Source organism: Pan troglodytes, chromosome 13 (genome assembly GCF_028858775.2).
Source record: "Pan troglodytes isolate AG18354 chromosome 13, NHGRI_mPanTro3-v2.0_pri, whole genome shotgun sequence".
Lineage (NCBI taxonomy): Eukaryota > Metazoa > Chordata > Mammalia > Primates > Hominidae > Pan > Pan troglodytes.
The window spans coordinates 16126329-16138966 of NC_072411.2; the positions used below are offsets into that span (position 1 = coordinate 16126329).

The following is a 12638-nucleotide window of genomic DNA, read 5'->3' on the forward strand; positions in this document are numbered from 1 at the left end:
TCATTAAGTAAAGATTATTATACTGGCATTATTTTGTTCTTACATTGGTTTTCAGAAAGTTCAATGGCATATTCCGCTGTATGAGCCATGCAGAGCTGCATTTATGTACTGTATTATCTTCCTCCCTTTTTTCTAGATATTCCTTTTTTGTCTGTGTTTTTCTTCCTGCTGGTTTATTGTTATGCATATCTTATTATTTTACTGTGCAATTTCTTATCTTGTTGTACCCAAGCGAGTTAGTGAGAACGCCACACTTTGAGACGAACTAAGAGTCCTTTATTAAGCCGGCGGCCAAAGAGACGGGGCTAACGCTCAAAATTCTCTCGGCCCCGAGGAAGGGGCTTGATTAACTTTTATACCTAGGTTTAGGAAGGGGAGGGGGACTCAAATGCAATAATTCTACAGAAGTAAAAACATGCAAGAATCAAAAGAAGCAAAATGGTTACAGAGAGATAAACAATTTAAAAGACAAATGGTTACAAAAAGAGCAACGGTACCAGGTGCAAGGCTCTAAATCTTTCATTATAATTAGATACAGGGAGTATGCCGGACACGAACTCAAGGCTTTATGTTGTTATCTCTTTAAGAAAAATCCTGGGAACTTCAGACATTGTTGGTGCTAGTACCTTATCAGTTCATTGGGCTCCTTTGAAATGCTGAGGATCTGCTTACACAGGGCAACTCCTGGCAGAAGGGGGTTGGGTAAGGAGCCCTTAGTGTCTTGTAAATTACGGGGTCAATTGGAGTTTGTCCGGCTTTCCCAGCTAGAGAGAGTCTCATTTACAGGAGAAGCAAGGCTAGGTGATTAAAGAGACAAGCAGGATAAAATTCAAAGTAGCGAGTTAGAGTAAAAACAAGATTAGGCATTTCAATCTTAACGTCAGAAGATTTTGAGGTTAAATAATAAAACCAAATCTAATAAAAGTAAATTATAAAATTGGTCACAGGAAAAAAAGGGGGAAATAGATAAATATAATGTAAAGAGCCAAAGGTGAGTTGAATATAGTGCTGTACTGAATCCCGAGTTGGGATTAACCTAGACTTGCAGCTGGAGTTCTTCAGCAAGCTGTGATGTCCCTGACCTAGATTTAGCTATTTGATATGAGATCTTGTAATAGGTGAATTTTGTTATGTGAAGTTGTGGGGGATGAAGTTGGAAAGGACTTTTTATGTGACCTAGAATCATCTATTTGTCATTTGAAGTCAGATGAACTATTCTCTCTTCTGGGAATCTTTCCTACTTCTGCCTATTCATATTCAGGGTAAATGATTATTGTGTTTATCCGAGATGCCCTATGGTTATGTTTGAATATTACTTACCTGTCTCAGTAGTGTTTAATACGGTAGCCACTAGTCTATGTTAGACTACTGAGCACTTGAAATGTAATTATCTGGGGCTCTGAGTTTCTCAAATCACATGGTTGGAATAAATTTAGACTGCATACATGTGGAGGGACAGACCTAGTTATTTGATTCATCTTTCCCATGATGAATTTAAACTTTTAAATTTTTTTGTCAGACCTATGTCAAGACAAGTTTCTTTTTTCTTTTTTTTTTTTTTGAGACAGTCTCGCTGTTTCCCCAGGCTGGAGTGCAGTGGCACGATCTCAGCTCACTTCAACCTCCACGTCCTGGGTTCAAGTGATTCTCCTGCCTCAGCCTCCTGAGTAGCTGGGCCTACGGGCGCACCACCATGCCCAGCTAATTTTTGTATTTTTAGTAGAGACGGGATTTCACCATGTTGACCAGGATGGTGTCGATCTCTTGACCTCGTTATCCGCCTGCCTCGGCCTCCCAAAGTTCTGGGATTACAGACATGAGCCACTGCATCCAGCTGACAAGTTTTTTTTTTAATTTCTTGCATTGGTTAAGTTTTTTTGTCTTCACTGTGCTTGTACTCTGTTAAGGTCCTAGATTTAATGCACAAGCCTCAGTTTTAACCAATTAGTTTTGGTAGGCCCAAAGCTCACTGGCTCTGTAAGAGGATCAGAATCTAATTCCTTGATCAGATATCCAGGTCCAGTGCTCCTCTGCTCCTACCCCTTGTCACCACGGCTTTTGCAATATATTATCTGTGTGTGGGTGTTTGTGTATGTGTGTGTGTGTGTGTGTGTGTGTGTGTGTGGTTTCATTAGAAATCTCTAGGTGTTATTTTAGGACTGTTTCTGAGTTAGCGTAATTCCTGATTTGGGGGATCAAGAAGATTTTATTATCAGTATTCAGTGTCCAGTGGAATGTTGCTTAGGATTTGTAAGAGAGGAAGAAGATCAAAATAGTGCTTTCTGAAGATTTTTCTGGTTGTTGGCCTGTGAGCATATTACAAAGGAAAGACAGTCGAACAAGATGCCATTTATTTAATGGCTTTGATGATGAATGAGAGGAAACTTGTTTTAAACTGAACACAAATCTAAAGACAAATTTACTAAATATAATTTGTCCTTTTCAGATCTATGTACAGTTACTCTCCCTTACAACGATATTAAAAACTCTCACAGACATTTTTTTTCTCCCAAGAGGATTACATTATTGAGAAATGTAAGGGGCCTTAACACTTGCCGGAATAATTAATATTTTGTCCGTCATCTATCTAAGATGAGTTGTCTCGAACAGTTCTCTATCTCATGTGGCTTTAGTTTGATCTTAGAATACTGGCTTAGAAACCTAGGGATAGCATGGTCTGGATAAAAAGGAAGGTCTGTAACAATGATTGAGGCTATTGGTCTATGTTGCAAAACATTTTGCACATTTGTACTTTTTAAAGTTTCTCTTTTTTATTTTACATTGATGCTAATAAAAAGGCTTTTAAAAAATTTACCATTATGTTCTAATAAAAGTCCTTGCTTTGATTTGGAAAGGCTAAGTTATGAGACAGCCACATAATTTTCATTAATATCAATCATGTGTACAAATATTTTAGCATGAATTCTTAAAAGCTTACGACGATTTGAGCACAGTTTTGTTGACTGATGCTTTCAACTTTCAAGGCAGAAGATATTCAAAAGTAGCAAATACCCTCTCCAGCCTTTTTTCTCTGAATGTGAAAAGCCTATAATTAGCAAGTATTTTGTCACTTGGTAAGGGAAATGCTTCAGAGATAAACAACTCATAGACTGTGAAACACTGTAGCAGAATTCCAAACATTTAGATTTGGAAGTTTTTTATTCATTCGATATTTGAGTGCCTGTTAACGTGAATATACAGTGCTGAATTGGACAGATTTTACGCTAATGGAATTAAGAATCTGGAAGAGAAGACAGACATTACATTTATGATTATAGATAGGATATACTGTAGGTAAGGAGAAGTATTGAATTTTCTGAATGTTTATATCAAAGTAATTTAGGTCAAGATTATGATTCACAAAATGTGGTTCTCAGACAAGTAGCATTAACATCATCAGGAAGCTTCTTAGAAGTGCAAACTCTAGGCTCCACCCAAGACATACTGAGTCAGAAATACTGGGGATGGAACTCAGCAATCTGTGATTTAATGTTTTCTAGGTGGTGCTCATGGCTCAAGATTGAGAATAGCTGTTCTAGGTCAGAGTTTCTCAACTTGAGCACTATTGATATTTGGGCCAGAAAATTCTTTGTTACAGGAGTCTGTTTCGTGCATTGCAGTTTGTTTAGCAGCATTCCTGGCCTCTAACCATTAGATGCCAGTAGCATCCCCCAGTAGTGACAGCCAAAGATGACACCAGAAATTGCCAAATATCTCCAGAAGGCAAATTCTTATTAGCAGTTCCCTGCTTCCCCTCCCCCACATTGCCCCAGGCAATACTCAAATGACTTGCCCTGCCTTTTATCTTATCCTATAGTGTGTGGTAAGGTGCTCTGAAACAGGACAAAGGAATTCCACCATGTTTATTCATTATAAGAGAAGTGAATTTGATCCCAAGACCAGAGGTGATCCAAGTTCTGGTCCTTTTAGTCTTTCATTTTTTGCCTTGTTTTCAACCTATTTTTTTTCTCACTTCAATAAATACTCTTATATATGAATCCTGTTTTATCCTTAAATAGTAACACATTCTGTTTATGTTCTAAACTTAGTGATTTGATGAATCTCATGTAATTAACATGAGGTTTAGACTCAGGCACCTGCTCTTTCCAAAGATCTTTGAACATAATTAAGAAAGTGAAGGGCATAATTTTAATAGTAAATCAAAATATTCTCATTGATGAATTCTGTTGTAATAAGTCTCTGTCAATCACAGATTCTCTTGGGAATTTGTTTCTTTCCAAGAAGTGCTGAGTCTTTCTCTGTAGTTACTCATCTATTATATTTCAAAAGTGTTTCTGAATCCATGGTTATCAAGTAGGAATATCCAGTTTCTTATCTGTCTGTTAACCAAGTTCCAAAGTGTTTTAGTTTTCTGGGTTTTAGACTATAGGTGGTCCTGTTTGAGATTGCTAAGACCCAAGTAGATAAGAGTAGTTGCATTTAAAAAGCAGAGATTACTGCAAGTATAGAAGTAATGCATTTTGGTAGGTTTGCAAACATATGTACACTTTCTAAAATGTCTAGATAGCTGTGTACCTATGGAATTTTTTCACAGGTTAGTTTTGCTGGTAGGCCTATAACAAGATTCAATTATCATTAATATTTGGCTCACATTAGCTAACTCATAAGGGTCAGTGATATGGTTTGGCTCTATGTCCCCACCCAAATTTCACCTCAAAGTGTAATCCCCGTGTGTCAAGGGAGGCACCTAGTGGGAGGTGATTGGATCATGAGGGAAGTTCCCCCATGCTGTTCTTATGATAGTGAATTCTTATGAGATCTGATGGTTTTATAAGTGTGGTTACCCTGCTCTCTCTCTCTTTCCTGTCACCTTTTGAAGAAGGTACTTGCTTCTCCTTTGCCTTCTGCCATGATTGTAAGTTTCCTGAGGCCTCCTCAGCCATGCAGAACTGTGAGTCAATTAAATCTCTTTCCTTTATGAATTACACAGTCTTGGGTATGTCTTTATAGCAGTGTGAAAACAGACTAATACAAGAAATTGGTAACAGAAGTGGGGTACTGCTATAAAGATAACATGAAAATGTGGAAGCAACTTTGGAACTGGGTGACAGGCAGAGGTTGGAACATTTGGGAGGGCTCAGAAGAAGACAGGAAGATATGGAAAAATTTGGAACTTTCTAGAGACTTGTTGAACAGTTTTGACCAAAATGGTGATAGTGATGTGGACAATGAAGTCCAGGCTGAGGTGGCCTTAGATGAATAGTTTCCTCAGAGATGAGGAACCTATTGAGAACTGGGGCAGAGGTCACTCTTGCTATGCTTTAGCAAAGATAGTGGTGGAATTTTGTCCCTGCCCTAGAGATCTGTGGAACTTTGAATTTGAAAGAGATGATTTTGGGTATCTGGTGGAAGAAATTTCTAAGCAGCAAAGCATTCAAGAGGTGACAGAGCATAAAAGTTTAGAAGATTTGCAGCCTGACCTTGTGGTAGAAAAGAAAAACCCATTTTATGGGGAGAAATTCAAGCTAGCTGCAGAAATTTGCATAAGTAATGAGGAGCTGAATGTTAATAGCCAAGACAATGAGGAAAATGTCTTCAGAGCCTGTCAGACCTCCATGGCAGCTCCTTTCATCACAGGCCTGGAGGTCTAGGAGGGAAAAATGGTTTTGTAAGATGGGCCCAGGACCCCACTGCTCTGTGCACCATTGGGACTTGGTGTCCTGCGGCCCGGCTGCTCCAGCTCCAGCCATGGATGATAAGGGCCAAGGTACAACTCAGGCTGTTGCTTCAGAGGGTGCAAGCGCCAAGCCTTGGTGGCTTCCATGTGAAGTTGAGGCTGCCAGTGTGCAGAAGACAAGAGTTAAGGTTTGGCAACCTTTGCCTAGATTTTTGAGCATGTATGAAAATACCTGGATGTCTAGGTAGAAGTTTGCTGCAGGGGCAGAACCCTCATGGAAAACCTCTGCTAGGGAAATGTGGCAGGGAAATGTGGATTTGGAGCCCACACACAGAGTCCCCACTGGGGCACTTCTCAGTAGAGCTGTGAGAAGAGGGCCACTGTCCTCCAGACCTTGGAATGGCAGATCCATGTGTAAGAGTTAAAGAAAGAGGAAAGAAACATGAAAAGCAGCTCAACAGTCAAAGACACTTTTATTTTTTAGTATAAACCTGAGAGGGACTTCTGACTGATTTCAGTCAGGAGCACTCTTTCTTACAGACTAAGAGTATTTAAGGATTCAGGGTGGGAAAGCTTATCACAGGCTCGGAATGTTTCTGTGTCTCTTTGTCTTGCTTATCTGGGAGGGAGACTTTTTGTGTCTATTTCCATATATCTTCCTAAAGCTGCAGGCATACCCATCTGAGTTGCTTTTACCTTTCCTATCTTAGTGCACCTAAAGGGAAAGGGATGTGCTTATTAGGTCAACTATTTTACTGGGGCCCATTGTATTAGTGTGAAGTTTGGTGATTACCGACAGACCTTCCCCCTTCCTTCTGTGCCTGAGCTGCCTTATCTGTGTTTTACTGTCTGCTCATTCTGGCTGCTTATTGTTAAAAGAGAAGTGATTTCCTTGAAATGCACGAGGTTAGAAAGGGAGCTGGAACTTAAAACAGTGGTGTTTGACCAGGATGACAGTGCTCTTGATCTGTCACCATGAACAGCTTGTAATGTGCACCTGGAAGAGCTACAGGCACTCAACACCAACCCATGAGAACAGACGTGGGGGTGGAACACTGCAAAGCCACAGTTGTGGATCTGCCCAAGGCCGTGTGAATACACCATTTGCATTAGTGTGCCCTGGATGTGAGACTTGGAATCAAAGGAGCTTTAAGATTTAATGACTGCCCCCACTGGATTTTGGACTAGGATGGGGGCCTGTAACCCCTTTATTTTGGCCAATTTCTCCCATTTGAAATGGGGACATTTACCAAATGCCTGTAACCCCATTGTATCTTGGAAGTAACTAACTGGTTTTTGATTTTACATGCTCATAGGTGGAAGGGACTTGCTTTGTCTCAGATGAGACTTTGGATTTCAGACTTTTGGGTTAATGCTGGAATGAGTTAAGACTTTCGGAGACTGTTGGGAAGGCATGATTAAAATATGAAAAGGGCATGAGATTTGGGAGGGGCTAGGGGTGGTATGATATGGTTTGTCCCTGTGTTCCTACCCAAATCTCATCTCAAATATAATCCCCATGTGTCAAGGGAGGGACCTGGTGGTAGGTGATTGGATCATGGGTATGGTTCCTCCCATGCTGATCTTGTGATAGTGAGAGAGTTCTCACAGGATCTGATGGTTTTATAAGTTGTCGTGTTCCCTGCTCTCTTGGTCTTTCCTGCTGCCTTTTGAACCAAAGGGACTTGCTTCTCCTCATCTTCTGCCATGATTGTAAGTTTCCTGAGGTCTCCTCAGCCATGCAGAACTCTGAGTCAATTAAACCTCTTTCCTTTGTAAATTACCCAGTCTCAGGTATTTCTTTATGGCAGTGTGAAAATGGGCTATTATAGTCAGTGAGGGTCAAGCATGTTTTATCTCAACCAACAACAGATTCTTGGGTAGGATGGCAGTAATGCAGTTTGATACTAAAAGGTGATGGATAGGATGATGATGATAATAAATAATATGTAATAAGAACAAATTTTAGAAGGATATGTTTCAAAGAGTACAGAAGTTTGTTAGACCTGACTGGTATTGGATAGACATAACATTGTTTAAGTTCGACAGAAGGAGAAGATCCACCCTGTGTGGGGAACAATGAGAACAGGTCTGAGGTATGGTGAATGAGATTGTTGATTTATGGGAAGGGTGAAGTTTTGGAAAATACACAGAATGAGATGTGGCATACTTGAAAGATTCTATTCCAGGGAAAACGTACACACACTGGAAAATGGAGATCTCCCTTAGAGACTTGGGATAGAGAAAGAAGCAGCTAAAAAGAATTGGGTTCTATCAGAATAAAATACCACCAGTCAATAAGAAGATAATCAATTAAAAACAGGCTAATGACAACCACCACCATAAGATGATAACAAAAGTCTACCTGCATTAAATAAACTGCACAATTGTACTTTAATGTAGCGGGAGGTAGAACATGTACCCTTGAACTAAAGCTAAAGCCAAGTGAGCCCCCTCCTCCCTTGAGTATCATCTGCTAGTATGAGAGAAAAATAATTCAAGACATAATCCCAATCATAAGGAAAATAGAATCCAATGTTTGTAAAACTTGCTATATAAAGAAAAGTATTGCTTACTATTGCTGGACAAGAAAAATTCAAGATATGAAATTCTGATCATTAAGAAGGATCCCAAAATTTATTAAAATATTATGTGTAATGAAAAGATAATAAATATTTATTGAATGAATTCCTCAGTTTTCCTGTGAATTGAGAAGTGCTCATGAAAATGCATAGGTAAATTATAAAATGCTATTCCATTTCATTCAGGGCTCTGCTGAACTGAAATACCACAGAGATCTCTTTCCAGACTGAATTGTTTGAAAAAGTTTTCGCTATCACTTTCTTCATAGCACATATCATTTGAGGTTTTACTATTTTTCTGTCCTTCACTAGAGTATAAGCACCATGTGGTCAGTGAGTTCATTTGTTTTAACTTGTTGTCTCTCATACCTAGAATAGTTCTGGCCAAATAGAAGACACTCAATAAATATTTGTTGAATGAATAAATGAATAAAAAAATCTTCATTAAATAGTTTGAAGGGATTTTCATATAAAAGAAAAAGAAATGCTGAACTTTTCAGCAAAGTAACCCATGTAATTGAGATAAAACTAACTCCTCCACTTTAAGTTTGATTTACACAAAAAATTGTACATTTTTAAACTATAATTGTAACCTGATAAATATATTTTCTAAATAAGTTAATAAATTTTGGAAAACATTTGATGCAAGATATACTGTGAGAGAGCCATGAGATCTGGCCAGTTGACCATGTTACTATTGGAAATGTTAATAAAACAGTAAGATTGCTGATGTTGCTTTCCATTAGAAAAAAATATCAGAGAAACATATGCTAAGGGGATAAACAAAAATGAGGAGTGTAGAGTCTACTTGATCTTAGTTATTGAGACAATTCTATTAACAAGGGGGGGGCAATATAATGTGGTCTATTAACAAGAGAGTTAAGGATCAATATAATGTGGTCCTTAACTATATCCTTACATAGTTTGACACATGAATGTGCAACATAGTAAAGCATTAGTGACTTTATCATGATGAGCATCAGATTTAGGATCCTGTAATGAACACATCCCAGTCTCTCTTCTAGCTAAATATTGAAGTCAGAATGGAGAGTTTGCATCCTTTGAAGGCTTGACGGAGACTTTGATTGCCATTTGGCCTTAAGCTCCATATCAAGCTAACATGAATTGGAAAATTATTCCCACACTGCTGTAAAGGTGAAGCCATAGACTCCATGTCAGATCCTCGGCACATATGTAATTGAGTTTGTGCCATAAATAGCAAGGTAGTATAGAAGTTACGTGAAAATTAGTCTGTACTATAGTTGCAAATATGTATAGTAAAAATTGTGATTAAATTCAGGGCGTTTTAAACTTGAGTTGTCCTTTTATTATTCAGAGACAAATACAGTAAAATCTAGAGGAATGGTTTTACCCCAAAAGCCCAAGAATTATTCATCAGCAGAACAAGGGCATAAATTGAGACCTCTTGAATCCCAATCCTTTTGTACTCTTTAATACAGGTACTCTTGGATTTATGGTGAGTTTATGTCCCAATTAGCCCATCATAAGTTGAGAATATCATAAGTCAAAAATGCATTAAATACTCCCAACCTACCAAACATTATAGGTTAGTCTAGCCTGTCTTCAGTGTGCTCAGAGTACTTACATTAGACTGTAGTTTGGCAAAATCACCTAACACAAAGCCTATTTTATAATAAGGTATTGAATATCTCATGACTGCATGTCACTGCCTGGAAAAAGATAAAAATTCAAAATTCACACTACATTGAAATTGTGATGGTTTTGTGTCATCGCACAGTGGAAAAATTACTAACTTGAACCATCATAAGTAGAAGACCATCTGTATATGACACTTACCTGCAGAGAATCATCTGGATTCTAACTGAATAAAGCCCTCAATTGAGTTTTTTTTTAATGTGAAACTTTGATTTGAAACACAGTGAATAAACATCAAAATATAAGGTACAAAGATACAAGCGAATACTTTGAATATAAGAAAAGCAACCTTTGACAATAAGATTCCAAGACCAGGATATAGTCAACATTACTCTTTCATCGTGACTTTAGGATGACCAAGGCAGGCACAATGAAGATAAAATATGGCATATCCTTGTTCTTCTTCAGAGCCATGAGTATTTGCTTTTTGTTTAAAAGGTGTTTTCAGCAGCTTGAAGAAGCTGCTAAACCATTTTTTGACTCTGAATGTTCAGGAAACTATGTTGAGCTCTGAAGATGCAATAATTTTTAAGTTATCTACATATATCTCTCTCTTTCTTAACCCAGCCATACATCTGTGCACCATGTTAGATTTTATTTGTTATGATTCTCAAAATAGGAGATAATGAAAATATTAACAGACTGCTCTTTAGTTTATAAAATGCTGTTTTTCAGTTAAAATTAAATTCTGAACAATATGACTAGTATTCTTATAGTTGTCTTACTCATGAGGAATCTGAGGCTCATAGATGGTAATTTGACACAAATTACAAACCTTCTAAATGGAAAAGCACAAGATAGGGATTTCTGACTCCAAAGCCAGTGTTTGTTTGTTTTCTTACTGTGTTGCTTGTAGCATCTACTTACAGGCATTATTATTACTGCTTAAAAAATCTTGCCATCTGTTTACATTGACTTACCACTTTAGAAACCATTTGCTAAAAAGTTGACAGTATAATAAAAGTATTCCATTATTAAGGATGAATAATTAGAACTAGATGTGAAAGGTGAAAGGGTAGAGTTTAAATACATATAATTTATTATTTAAGAAACTTCTGATAAAGAAGATTCTTTTACAATATGACTGACTATACCTTCCAAAATTTCAGTGAATGTTATTAAATCAGCATCCTCAAAGATCTCATCAGTCTGCCAAGTGTTGCAGACAAAAATAAAACTCTTTGAAAGCATCTTGCCACTTGTCTCTAGCTCCTTTATGTGATGAAATGTTTGTAGATTTATTATAAAATCATAATTTCCATTTTAGTATTTTCATAATACTATATTTGATAGAAGTCACTTAATTAAAAGTGTTGTCAAGGGAAGTCAGCTGAAAATTAAGAAAGCACAGACAGCTGCCTAGGTTGCTACCATGAAATTTATGTCTTTTAAGAAGTACTTTATTCTCATTCAACAATGTTTGCATGTTGGTTAATTTCAAATGTATCTTTCAAATTTATGAATGTATAATTTTTATTAAACAAAAACATTATAAAAATTAACGCATAAAGGTGAAATACTCATGTTTTTATACAGTTAAATTTAGAATAAATGTAAGTTTTTTGAAGGAACAGCGTATCATTTGTATAGGAGAGAAAGAATGTGTGTATGTGTGTGTGTGTGCGTGCGTGTGTGTCTGTGTATCTGTGTTTATAGAGGTGGTGAAAATTTATTAAATCCCCCCAAAATGGAACTGAATATGACATTATAGTGTATTTGGTCTACCTAGACCACCTTACTCGTCAACAAACGGGAGCCAGGAGACTTTAAATAAGTATCTTAAGGTCACATAGTATGTTAGTAGCAGAGCAGAACTAGAACAGATTTTCTCATTCTCAGTTATCTTTTCTCATTACTCTTCTTCTTCTTTAGTTTTATTTGTTATTTGTGATAATTTACAGTGCATTTGTGAATTGACATGCCTATGAGACTTCTGTTGGCCTACTTTGCTTAATCCTAAGAGAGCTATTATATGAGGACATCTGAATTGAGAAAGGCAGGAAAATGTATTTAGGTGTGACATTAATTTGTGACCTATGAAAGTGCTGTAGCATGCCCCCATATCTAGGCCCTCAGTTTAAACAAATTGGTTAAATAGGGGCTGTGGCTCCCACACTCTCTAATTCCTAAGGCTTTTCTCTCCCATCCCAATGTAAGTCAATGCTGATTGAACCTGGTTCACTTAGGAGTGTCCTTGTGACTCCCTTCTGGGTATAAATGCTCAAGATAATGATGACACGTATGGTAACTGTATTCTCCTGTATTCTCAGAGATGAAAGTGAACTGTGATTCTGCTTGCAAGGTATCTGTGCCTGCTTGTATTCTTCTTCCCCAGCATTTCCCAGTCTTTCTGACTTTCCCATAGATCTTCATCATTTCCATAGACATTTGTCTTCCTTCTTTTTTTAACTTTTACATGTCATATGGGAGTGGTCCCTGTAAGTATCATTTGTTCTTACCCAACTTTCTCTATGACATAAGAAACCTTTTAAATACTGATCAAAATAATTCAGGCAATGTTCTTTAATAATATAAAAGATAAGTATTGTGTTTCAGATGAATCAGACATATTTGTTTAGTAGGTCAGATTCTCCATATCATTACAGTGATGAGCATATAGTAGGATTTATGGAAATACTTCACTTACATTCCCCTTATGGAGATGACAATAGTAAGAATTTTTACTTTTTTTCTTACCTTTCACTACATAAGGATGAGCTTGGATTACTTATTTTAAAATC

At 37.3% G+C, this 12638-nt stretch overlaps 1 protein-coding gene across 5 annotated transcripts in view; it reads left to right on the forward strand.

Moving 5' to 3' along the window:
• Positions 1-12638, forward strand: part of DPP10 (dipeptidyl peptidase like 10) — a 1405070-nt gene that overhangs the window by 1007217 nt on the left and 385215 nt on the right. The window lies entirely within an intron of this gene.